The sequence below is a fragment of the Leuciscus leuciscus genome, assembly GCF_965113295.1.
Source record: "Leuciscus leuciscus genome assembly, chromosome: 11".
Lineage (NCBI taxonomy): Eukaryota > Metazoa > Chordata > Actinopteri > Cypriniformes > Leuciscidae > Leuciscus > Leuciscus leuciscus.
This window is the reverse complement of record NC_138735.1, coordinates 30,503,925-30,516,960: the sequence shown is the minus strand read 5'-3', so window position 1 is coordinate 30,516,960 and position 13,036 is coordinate 30,503,925. Positions and strand designations below refer to the sequence as shown.

General features: G+C 44.0%; 2 gene segments (V, D, J or C); both read left to right on the top strand.

Annotated features, from left to right (window-relative positions):
* The window catches only part of LOC309508957 (immunoglobulin kappa variable 1-8-like), a 138,459-nt gene that overhangs the window by 85,780 nt on the left and 39,643 nt on the right, over window positions 1–13,036 (top strand).
* On the top strand, window positions 540–10,628 carry LOC309508951 (Ig kappa chain V region 3547-like). The segment is given in 3 exons: window positions 540–642; window positions 730–840; window positions 9,213–10,628.

The following is a 13,036-nucleotide window of genomic DNA, read 5'->3' as shown; positions in this document are numbered from 1 at the left end:
CCTGTGGCTCATCTATTTATAGCCTCGCGTCGCGATCGCAATAGCCTATATTAAATGCTGGATTCACTCCGCATGGATGTGACATGTTACAATTATAACACATTAAAGCAATGTAAAGGCAGACTAACAGATTATTAGAAAAATACTCGTAGCAAAGTATATTTAATATATAGGCTATATATATATTCCAATTATTGGTAAAAGTGTAAATAATCTTAAATGTCTCACTGTTGCTCAAGTTTAAATCTGCACTTTACTATAGAAAACCTTCAGTGATTTGAGTCTGGATCCGGATCTGATCACAGCAGATATTCAGATTAATACTGAAGTTGGTCTATGTATTCAGAACTGAATTTAATGATAGCATTTTTAACATTTTGACTTTTAGTGAAGATCAAATATTATGAACACCATTCATTTTTACTCTGTTCTCACTTCAGTGATTGTGTTTTGTGTCTGTTAATGAGTGACTGTCTTCAGGTAAATGATGTGGAGTGTGTTTACATATTGATCAGATCTTCAGTGTGTGAGAGTGTTTATAGTGCTGTGAGTTTAACACTTCATCACTGACACACACAACAATCTTCATCAACATGACCTTCATCATCATCTTCATCTGGACTCTCACAGCGTTTGCTCAAGGTTTGTGGAGCACAAGTTTGATATTAATTCATTTCTTCAAGTATATTGTCAAAGTTTTGAGTGTATTTTCTTCTTGTTGTGTTTCAGAGTGTAGAGGACAGATCACCGTCACTCAGAGTCCCTCAATAACAGCAGAACAACCAGGAGGAACTGTGAATATCAACTGTAAAACCAGCAGAGATGTGTTCAGGGATAGTGGTGGGGATGATTATGTATCCTGGTACTTACAGAAACCTGGAGAAGCTCCTAAACTCCTGATTTATTGGGCCAATCGCCTCCAGTCAGGAACTCCATCTAGATTCAGTGGCAGTGGATCTAACAGTGATTTCACTCTGACCATCAGTGGAGTCCAGACTGAAGATGCTGGACATTATTACTGTCAGAGTTTCCATTGCAGAACAGATTCTGATGGTTTTTGTGAGGGTGATGAAACATTCACACAGTGATAAAGAGTCGTACAAAAACCTCCGTCAGTCAGAGTCACAGTGACTGAACTGAAACTGCAGCTGCTCAAACACACACACACACACACACACACACACACACACACACACACACACACACACACACACTCAACAGTGAGGATATTTTCATTGGTATTACATGAAATAAAAAGCATTCATTTCAGTTTTCCATAATGCTACTGTAAATATTTAAATTAATCTATAACACTCTTTATCTTATTAAATGTATCTAACTCTAAAGGTTCATGATTTGTCCGCATGTTCTTGTTTCATCATGAATCTGCAGGAGTGTTCATGCTCCACTGACTGAAGTTTACTTATAAAATGTGAGTTAAAGCCCTGATCTAATGAAAGACCTGAAACTAAAATGACACAAAGATAATTATATTTTATTTAATGACTGAGTTTTAATAAAATCACACACACACACACACACACACACACACACAGTCTAGAATGAAAGGCATAAAGCGGTGCAGAAGAGCGACTGAAGCTGATGTGGAGTCGAGCCATTTCCTTTATATCTGGTTTTCTCCAGTTTAAGCGTTAGAGAGTTAGTGTATTTTTATAGTACTTTTCTTTATTTTTGTAGCTTAGTTAGTTTCTCCCTAATAGTCCGAGGGTTTGTGTGTGTTGTTTTGGCCTTGCTCCCTCTTGAAGTCTTGAAATCCTCCACATTTGTAGAATAAAACTAGTGTTTGACATTGAGTTGTTTTCGGCCGTTGTTAAAGCACTGGTGTTGGGAACTGAAGCTTGCTGTCTCCACACATCACTCCATCTATTATAACTTTATACTTCATTTCTACAAATATAAACCTTTTTACTCCTGAAGTATCAGACAGAGCTGATCATTAAGAGAAATACTATTAAGACCATAACCATCTTTACAGTGTTAACTGACAAACATTCAATGTCTCGAATTACACTCAAGAAGAAACTGAACAAACTGAGAGTGCGTCTTTTCTAGTCAAGTCAAGTCACCTTTATTTATATAGCGCTTTTTACAATACAGATTGTATCAAAGCAGCTTCACATTGATAACATGAAAATAATACAACAAAGTTTGTTTCTAGAAGAAAATTGCATCATCGTCCACCCATAATAAGGCAGATCAATAATATTGTTGAATATTAAATGTCCCAAACTAAGCAAGCCAAAAGCCAAGGCAAAAGTGGCAAGGAACCAAAACTCCATCAGGTGACAGAATGGAGAAAAAAACCTTGGGAGAACCCAGGCTCAGTCAGGGGCCAGTTCTCCTCTGGCCAACGAGCGAACAGTGTATGATTATGATCCAGGCAGCGTTACAGGTCAGAAGTCAGATTGGTCGTGTCGATGAGGCCTTCACAGGGCTGATGAGGCTGGCACTTCAGGATGCGTCATGGTTAGGTTCAGGTGCAGATCCACCATCTGATCTGGATATGGCCGAGGTCCACCTCACTTCAGGAAACGGAGAGTCTTGTTGACACTTCAGGACTGTGTTGTCGTCGCGTCCAGGCGCTGGTCCTTCTTCAGATCTGGATACGGCCTGGATCCGGCGGACTGCGGTAAACCTCGGTATAAACAGAGAGACTAATATTAGCGTAGACGCCATTCTTCTTATGATGTAACGAGTACATCAGGATTTATGGGAAGTGTTCCCGGTTCCGGTTGACCTAATCTACACTCACCTAAAAGATTATTAGGAACACCTGTTCAATTTCTCATTAATGCAATTATCTAATCAACCAATCACATGGCAGTTGCTTCAATGCATTTAGGGGTGTGGTCCTGGTCAAGACAATCTCCTGAACTCCAAACTGATTGTCAGAATGGGAAAGAAAGGTGATTTAAGCAATTTTGAGCGTGGCATGGTTGTTGGTGCCAGACGGGCCGGCCTGAGTATTTCACAATCTGCTCAGTTACTGGGATTTTCACGCACAACCATTTCTAGGGTTTACAAAGAATGGTGTGAAAAGGGAAAAACATCCAGTATGCGGCAGTCCTGTGGGCGAAAATGCCTTGTTGATGCTAGAGGTCAGAGGAGAATGGGCCGACTGATTCAAGCTGATAGAAGAGCAACTTTGACTGAAATAACCACTCGTTACAACCGAGGTATGCAGCAAAGCATTTGTGAAGCCACAACACGCACAACCTTGAGGCGGATGGGCTACAACAGCAGAAGACCCCACCGGGTACCACTCATCTCCACTACAAATAGGAAAAAGAGGCTACAATTTGCACGAGCTCACCAAAATTGGACAGTTGAAGACTGGAAAAATGTTGCCTGGTCTGATGAGTCTCGATTTCTGTTGAGACATTCAGATGGTAGAGTCAGAATTTGGCGTAAACAGAATGAGAACATGGATCCATCATGCCTTGTTACCACTGTGCAGGCCGGTGGTGGTGGTGTAATGGTGTGGGGGATGTTTTCTTGGCACACTTTAGGCCTCTTAGTGCCAATTGGGCATCGTTTAAATGCCACGGCCTACCTGAGCATTGTTTCTGACCATGTCCATCCCTTTATGACCACCATGTACCCATCCTCTGATGGCTACTTCCAGCAGGATAATGCACCATGTCACAAAGCTCGAATCATTTCAAATTGGTTTCTTGAACATGACAATGAGTTCACTGTACTAAAATGGCCCCCACAGTCACTAGATCTCAACCCAATAGAGCATCTTTGCGATGTGGTGGAAAGGGAGCTTCGTGCCCTGGATGTGCATCCCACAAATCTCCATCAACTGCAAGATGCTATCCTATCAATATGGGCCAACATTTCTAAAGAATGCTTTCAGCACCTTGTTGAATCAATGCCACGTAGAATTAAGGCAGTTCTGAAGGCGAAAGGGGGTCAAACACAGTATTAGTATGGTGTTCCTAATAATCCTTTAGGTGAGTGTATACAGCCTAACATTGAATTATAGAAGTCTATAATGTGTTATGTGTATGCTAGGTCAAAAAGATGTGTTTTTAGTCTAGCTTTGAACTGACAGAGTGTGTCTGCTTCCCGGACAATGTTAGGAAGACTGTTCCAAAGTTTTGGTTTTACAGTCAAACCGAACATTATTCAGACACCAGATATAATTTTTATCTTTTTTTTACTAGTGTGTGCAGGACACTATAGTTCATTTATGGAAGTGAGGATAGCAAAATAAAGTAAACTGTGACATATTATACCCAATAATTCTTCATAAAGTGGATTACCAGTAAATTTTATAAAAATTTGGGACCAAAAATGATTCAGACACTTTGACCTGACCATGTTTTGCTCAAAGTTATCTGACATTATCAAGATGAATTTGTTCTGACACAGTTTAATATTTGTCATATTTTATTACCGTTTTCTAAACTATAGCGGATAAACTGATAATGTGAGAAATGTTGAATGTCACGAACTGCTCCGAGACACGAGGGTTAAGATCCAAACGCAGCTTTTATTTAGGGGCAATCCAGAGGCGTAATCCAGCGTACAGGCAAAAGGTCAAAACACAGGTAGGCAGTCCAAACAAACCAACAAAGAAACAAACAAAGCAGGCAGGGACCAGAGGCAAAAGAGTAATCCAGGGAACAGGGCAAGAAATCCAAATAAACCAAAAGACAAGAAACCAGGGAAAACGCTCGGAATTGCAGTGTAACACTTAAACAAGACTTCGCAGTGAGTGAATGAATGAACACGGTATAAATAGACAGACTAACAGGATGAGACAGGTGAATGCAATCAGTGAATGAGGTACAGGTGAATGTGATCAGTGATAAGTGATGATGAGTCCGGGCAGTGAGTTATGGGAAATGTAGTTTGTGAGTGAAACATGATAGTCTGGTGTGGAGTGCCCTCTGGAGGCTTTCAAGGGCACTTCAGCTGGTTATCGTTACATAGCCCCTCCCCAAAGAGCGGCTTCCAGACGCTCCAAAACTGTCCAGGTGGGAGGTGGCCCGGAGGCGGATCCGGGGGCGGGATGGAGGGCCAGGTCCGTGGAGCGGAAGAGGACCTTGAGACTGCGGTAATACGGGAGGCCAGAATGGAGCAGGCAGAGCAGGCAACCAGGGCGGAGCAGGCTGTGCAGGCGACCAGGGCGGAGCAGGCTGTGCAGGCGACCAGGGCGGAGCAGGCTGTGCAGGCGACCAGGGCGGAGACGACCCTTCAGGCGACCAGGGCGGAGACGACCCTTCAGGCGGCCAGGGCGGAGACGACCCTTCAGGCGGCCAGGGCACAGGAACAGACACCGGCTCAGGAACAGGGACAGACACCGGCTCAGGGACAGACACCGGCTCAGGGACAGACACCGGCTCAGGGACAGACACCGGCTCAGGGACAGACACCGGCTCAGGGACAGACACCGGCTCAGGGACAGACACCGGCTCAGGGACAGACACCGGCTCAGGGACAGACACCGGCTCAGGGACAGACACTGTGGCAGCGGCTAATATCTTGTCCGAAGACACTGGCTCGGCGGAGACCATCTTGTCCTGAGACACTGGCTCGGCGGCGACCATCTTGTCCTGAGACACTGGCTCGGCGGCGACCATCTTGTCCTGAGACACTGGCTCGGCGGTGGCCATCTTGTCCTGAGACACTGGCTCGGCGGTGGCCATCTTGTCCTGAGACACTGGCGTGGTTTCGGCCATCTTGTCCGAAGACACAGGCGTGGAGTCGGCCATCTTGTCCGAAGACACAGGCGTGGAGTCGGCCATCTTGTCCGAAGACACAGGCGTGGAGTCGGCCATCTTGTCCGAAGACACAGGCGTGGAGTCGGCCATCTTGTCCGAAGACACAGGCGTGGAGGTGGCCATCTTGTCCGAAGACACAGGCGTAGAAAGAGGAAGAGGAACAGATTCAGGCTCAGGCTCAGGATCAGGATCAGATTCGGTCTCAGCGGGACGAGACTCTGGACGGGCGGACGTGACGTGGAACTCTGGCTCGGGCTCGGCAGGACTGTCGTGAAGCTCTGGCTCTGGCTCGGCAGGACTGACGTGAAGCTCTGGCTCTGGCTCGGCAGGACTGACGTGAAGCTCTGGCTCTGGCTCGGCAGGACTGACGTGAAGCTCTGGCTCTGGCTCGGCAGGACTGACGTGAAGCTCTGGCTCTGGCTCGGCAGGACTGACGTGAAGCTCTGGCTCTGGCTCGGCAGGACTGACGTGAAGCTCTGGCTCTGGCTCGGCAGGACTGACGTGAAGCTCTGGCTCTGCGCGCTCTGAGCTTGACGGGACCAGCATCAGCGAGGGCTTTGAGCTGGGTAGGACCAGCGGCGAAGAGGACTCTGAACTGGACGGAACCAGCGGCGAAGAGGGCTCTGAACTGGACGGAACCAGCGGCGAAGAGGGCTCTGAGCTGGGCGGGACCAGCGGCGAAGAGGGCTCTGAGCTGGACGGGACCAGCGGTGAAGGCTCTGTGCTGGACGGGACCAGCGGTGAAGGCTCTGTGCTGGACGGGACCAGCGGTGAAGAGGGCTCTGTGCTGGATGGGACCAGCGGTGAAGAGGGCTCTGTGCTGGACGGGACCAGCGGTGAAGAGGGCTCTGTGCTGGACGGGACCAGCGGTGAAGAGGGCTCTGTGCTGGACGGGACCAGCGGTGAAGAGGGCTCTGTGCTGGACGGGACCAGCGGTGAAGAGGGCTCTGTGCTGGACGGGACCAGCGGTGAAGAGGGCTCTAGCTTGGCAGGCATGTCGCTTGCTGTCTCAGGTGCGGCGGGCATGATGCTCTCAGTCTCAGGGGCGGCGGGCATGACGCATACTGCCTTGGCTTCGGCAGATTTGGCGTGAAGTGCGGGCTCGGCTGGACTGGCGTGAAGTGCGGGCTCGGCTGGACTGGCGTGAAGTGCAGACGGTGACATGGCGTGCCACGGAAGGAAGCTCTCCAGACATCTGGAGAGTGCCTCTCTCCAATCCAGACCGGAGAGATCAGGGAGCTCCCTCGGGTCGACCTCCTTAGCCCCCAGCCGGTAACACAACTTAATAGCCTCGTCACCCAGAGAGCAAGAGGTAGCGAGAGGAACAAACCCCCAGGTGTACTGGAACAGATCGAGGCTATCCAGGGCCAAGGCCGCGATCTGTCCAGCGAACTCCCGGCTCATGCTGGGAAGATCAGGCGAGATCCGTACTGCTGGATTTCTGGAGGTCATAGCTGCTGGATCTGGGTGTGGCGAAGTCTTCTGTCACGAACTGCTCCGAGACACGAGGGTTAAGATCCAAACGCAGCTTTTATTTAGGGGCAATCCAGAGGCGTAATCCAGCGTACAGGCAAAAGGTCACAACACAGGTAGGCAGTCCAAACAAACCAACAAAGAAACAAACAAAGCAGGCAGGGACCAGAGGCAAAAGAGTAATCCAGGGAACAGGGCAAGAAATCCAAATAAACCAAAAGACAAGAAACCAGGGAAAACGCTCGGAATTGCAGTATAACACTTAAACAAGACTTTGCAGTGAGTGAATGAATGAACACGGTATAAATAGACAGACTAACAGGATGAGACAGGTGAATGCAATCAGTGAATGAGGTACAGGTGAATGTGATCAGTGATAAGTGATGATGAGTCCGGGCAGTGAGTATGGGAAATGTAGTTTGTGAGTGAAACATGATAGTCTGGTGTGGAGTGCCCTCTGGAGGCTTTCAAGGGCACTCCAGCTGGTTATCGTTACATTGAAGGTGTCTGAATACATTTTGGTTTGACTGTATATAATTCTATAAAGTATATCATATATTATTATATTTCTTATGTAATATATTAATATATTACAATATATTATATATTACACATGCAGTACCATATCTGATCACACATCTATATATTATGTGTATTAGTGTATTGCTGAATATAAAATTACATACATTATGATATATTAGTAAATATATTGTCGCATATTTTTCAATATATGAAAAGCGGCAATTCCTTATGTATTATTCAATATATTGTAATATATTAACACAACATATTATTCTGTAGATTTTAAAATATACTGTTAAACCATTTAATATATTGAGCATTCATATATAGGGAAATATATTTTCTTTTCAGAAGTCCTGCTCATTATTGATCTGTTTCAGCGTGTCTTGGTTCATTTAGTTCATTACTGTCTATTTAAACGCCTTCTGTCCTGTATTCAGTATGAAGTCTTGTTTGTTCTGGTTCACATGTTACTGTCAGCTTTCTCCATCAGTCTCTTTGTTTCTGATAATTCTCTGAGTTTTGATTTCTCGTTCTGCATCTGTGGATTTTGTTGGGACTGATAACATGTGCTTTGACTCTGTCTGATATATGGACTATGACTGGATTATACTTGTAAATAAACTGCATTTGGATCCTCACTCTCTGAATGCTGTGTTTCCACCGTCAAATCATTACAACAGAAACTCACTGACTTCCCCTGCTTTATGAAGCTCATCATCACTGAATTACTAACTGAATTTATTAAAGTGAACATGTTTATATGATGTGTGACTCTCAATCAAACTCAGTTATTCAGTGACTGACAGAGACTCGTGTGTGTGATGATCCTCATGTCTGTTCATAAACTGCAGGAACACACATGGATTTGGTGTCAAATTTGGGAAGATATTAGGAATAAGAAAAACAGCAGATTTTCATATTAATACTGAAGTTGATCTTGTAGATGTATTCAGAACTGAATTGAATTATATCATTTTTAACATTTTGGCTATTGTAGAAGATCAAATATTATGAAAAACATTAATTTTACTCTGTTCTCACTTCAGTGATTGTGTTTTGTGTCTGTTAATGAGTGACTGTCTTCGGGGAAATGATGTGGAGTGTGTTTGCATATTGATCAGATCTTCAGTGTGTGAGAGTGTTTATAGTGCTGTGAGTTTAACACTTCATCACTGACACACACAACAATCTTCATCAACATGACCTTCATCATCATCTTCATCTGGACTCTCACAGCGTTTGCTCAAGGTTTGTGGAGCACAAGTTTGATATTAATTCATTTCTTCAAGTATATTGTCAAATTTTTTACTGTATTTTCTTCTTGTTGTGTTTCAGAGTGTAGAGGACAGATCACCGTCACTCAGAGTCCCTCAATAACAGCAGAACAACCAGGAGGAACTGTGAATATCAAATGTAAAACCAGCAGAGATGTGATGAGATGGAATGATGGGGATGAAGGTTTATTCTGGTACTTACAGAAACCTGGAGAAGCTCCTAAACTCCTGATTTATTGGGCCAATCGCCTCCAGTCAGGAACTCCATCTAGATTCAGTGGCAGTGGATCTAACAGTGATTTCACTCTGACCATCAGTGGAGTCCAGACTGAAGATGCTGGACATTATTACTGTCAGAGTTTCCATTGCAGAACAGATTCTGATGGTTTTTGTGAGGGTGATGAAACATTCACACAGTGATAAAGAGTCGTACAAAAACCTCCGTCAGTCAGAGTCACAGTGACTGAACTGAAACTGCAGCTGCTCAAACACACACACACACACACACACACACACACACACACACACACACACACACACACACACTCAACAGTGAGGATATTTTCATTGGTATTACATGAAATAAAAAGCATTCATTTCAGTTTTCCATAATGCTACTGTAAATATTTAAATTAATCTATAACACTCTTTATCTTATTAAATGTATCTAACTCTAAAGGTTCATGATTTGTCCGCATGTTCTTGTTTCATCATGAATCTGCAGGAGTGTTCATGCTCCACTGACTGAAGTTTACTTATAAAATGTGAGTTAAAGCCCTGATCTAATGAAAGACCTGAAACTAAAATGACACAAAGATAATTATATTTTATTTAATGACTGAGTTTTAATAAAATCACACACACACACACACACACACACACACACACACACACACACACACACACACACAGTCTAGAATGAAAGGCATAAAGCGGTGCAGAAGAGCGACTGAAGCTGATGTGGAGTCGAGCCATTTCCTTTATATCTGGTTTTCTCCAGTTTAAGCGTTAGAGAGTTAGTGTATTTTTATAGTACTTTTCTTTATTTTTGTAGCTTAGTTAGTTTCTCCCTAATAGTCCGAGGGTTTGTGTGTGTTGTTTTGGCCTTGCTCCCTCTTGAAGTCTTGAAATCCTCCACATTTGTAGAATAAAACTAGTGTTTGACATTGAGTTGTTTTCGGCCGTTGTTAAAGCACTGGTGTTGGGAACTGAAGCTTGCTGTCTCCACACATCACTCCATCTATTATAACTTTATACTTCATTTCTACAAATATAAACCTTTTTACTCCTGAAGTATCAGACAGAGCTGATCATTAAGAGAAATACTATTAAGACCATAACCATCTTTACAGTGTTAACTGACAAACATTCAATGTCTCGAATTACACTCAAGAAGAAACTGAACAAACTGAGAGTGCGTCTTTTCTAGTCAAGTCAAGTCACCTTTATTTATATAGCGCTTTTTACAATACAGATTGTATCAAAGCAGCTTCACATTGATAACATGAAAATAATACAACAAAGTTTGTTTCTAGAAGAAAATTGCATCATCGTCCACCCATAATAAGGCAGATCAATAATATTGTTGAATATTAAATGTCCCAAACTAAGCAAGCCAAAAGCCAAGGCAAAAGTGGCAAGGAACCAAAACTCCATCAGGTGACAGAATGGAGAAAAAAACCTTGGGAGAACCCAGGCTCAGTCAGGGGCCAGTTCTCCTCTGGCCAACGAGCGAACAGTGTATGATTATGATCCAGGCAGCGTTACAGGTCAGAAGTCAGATTGGTCGTGTCGATGAGGCCTTCACAGGGCTGATGAGGCTGGCACTTCAGGATGCGTCATGGTTAGGTTCAGGTGCAGATCCACCATCTGATCTGGATATGGCCGAGGTCCACCTCACTTCAGGAAACGGAGAGTCTTGTTGACACTTCAGGACTGTGTTGTCGTCGCGTCCAGGCGCTGGTCCTTCTTCAGATCTGGATACGGCCTGGATCCGGCGGACTGCGGTAAACCTCGGTATAAACAGAGAGACTAATATTAGCGTAGACGCCATTCTTCTTATGATGTAACGAGTACATCAGGATTTATGGGAAGTGTTCCCGGTTCCGGTTGACCTAATCTACACTCACCTAAAAGATTATTAGGAACACCTGTTCAATTTCTCATTAATGCAATTATCTAATCAACCAATCACATGGCAGTTGCTTCAATGCATTTAGGGGTGTGGTCCTGGTCAAGACAATCTCCTGAACTCCAAACTGATTGTCAGAATGGGAAAGAAAGGTGATTTAAGCAATTTTGAGCGTGGCATGGTTGTTGGTGCCAGACGGGCCGGCCTGAGTATTTCACAATCTGCTCAGTTACTGGGATTTTCACGCACAACCATTTCTAGGGTTTACAAAGAATGGTGTGAAAAGGGAAAAACATCCAGTATGCGGCAGTCCTGTGGGCGAAAATGCCTTGTTGATGCTAGAGGTCAGAGGAGAATGGGCCGACTGATTCAAGCTGATAGAAGAGCAACTTTGACTGAAATAACCACTCGTTACAACCGAGGTATGCAGCAAAGCATTTGTGAAGCCACAACACGCACAACCTTGAGGCGGATGGGCTACAACAGCAGAAGACCCCACCGGGTACCACTCATCTCCACTACAAATAGGAAAAAGAGGCTACAATTTGCACGAGCTCACCAAAATTGGACAGTTGAAGACTGGAAAAATGTTGCCTGGTCTGATGAGTCTCGATTTCTGTTGAGACATTCAGATGGTAGAGTCAGAATTTGGCGTAAACAGAATGAGAACATGGATCCATCATGCCTTGTTACCACTGTGCAGGCTGGTGGTGGTGGTGTAATGGTGTGGGGGATGTTTTCTTGGCACACTTTAGGCCTCTTAGTGCCAATTGGGCATCGTTTAAATGCCACGGCCTACCTGAGCATTGTTTCTGACCATGTCCATCCCTTTATGACCACCATGTACCCATCCTCTGATGGCTACTTCCAGCAGGATAATGCACCATGTCACAAAGCTCGAATCATTTCAAATTGGTTTCTTGAACATGACAATGAGTTCACTGTACTAAAATGGCCCCCACAGTCACTAGATCTCAACCCAATAGAGCATATTTGCGATGTGGTGGAAAGGGAGCTTCGTGCCCTGGATGTGCATCCCACAAATCTCCATCAACTGCAAGATGCTATCCTATCAATATGGGCCAACATTTCTAAAGAATGCTTTCAGCACCTTGTTGAATCAATGCCACGTAGAATTAAGGCAGTTCTGAAGGCGAAAGGGGGTCAAACACAGTATTAGTATGGTGTTCCTAATAATCCTTTAGGTGAGTGTATACAGCCTAACATTGAATTATAGAAGTCTATAATGTGTTGTGTATGCTAGGTCAAAAATATGTGTTTTTAGTCTAGCTTTGAACTGACAGAGTGTGTCTGCTTCCCGGACAATGTTAGGAATACTGTTCCAAAGTTTTGGTTTTACAGTCAAACCGAACATTATTCAGACACCAGATATAATTTTTATCTTTTTTTTACTAGTGAGTGCAGGACACTATAGTTCATTTATGGAAGTGAGGATAGCAAAATAAAGTAAACTGTGACATATTATACCCAATAATTCTTCATAAAGTGGATTACCAGTAAATTTTATAAAAATTTGGGACCAAAAATGATTCAGACACTTTGACCTGACCATGTTTTGCTCAAAGTTATCTGACATTATCAAGATGAATTTGTTCTGACACAGTTTAATATTTGTCATATTTTATTACCGTTTTCTAAACTATAGCGGATAAACTGATAATGTGAGAAATGTTGAATGTCACGAACTGCTCCGAGACACGAGGGTTAAGATCCAAACGCAGCTTTTATTTAGGGGCAATCCAGAGGCGTAATCCAGCGTACAGGCAAAAGGTCAAAACACAGGTAGGCAGTCCAAACAAACCAACAAAGAAACAAACAAAGCAGGCAGGGACCAGAGGCAAAAGAGTAATCCAGGG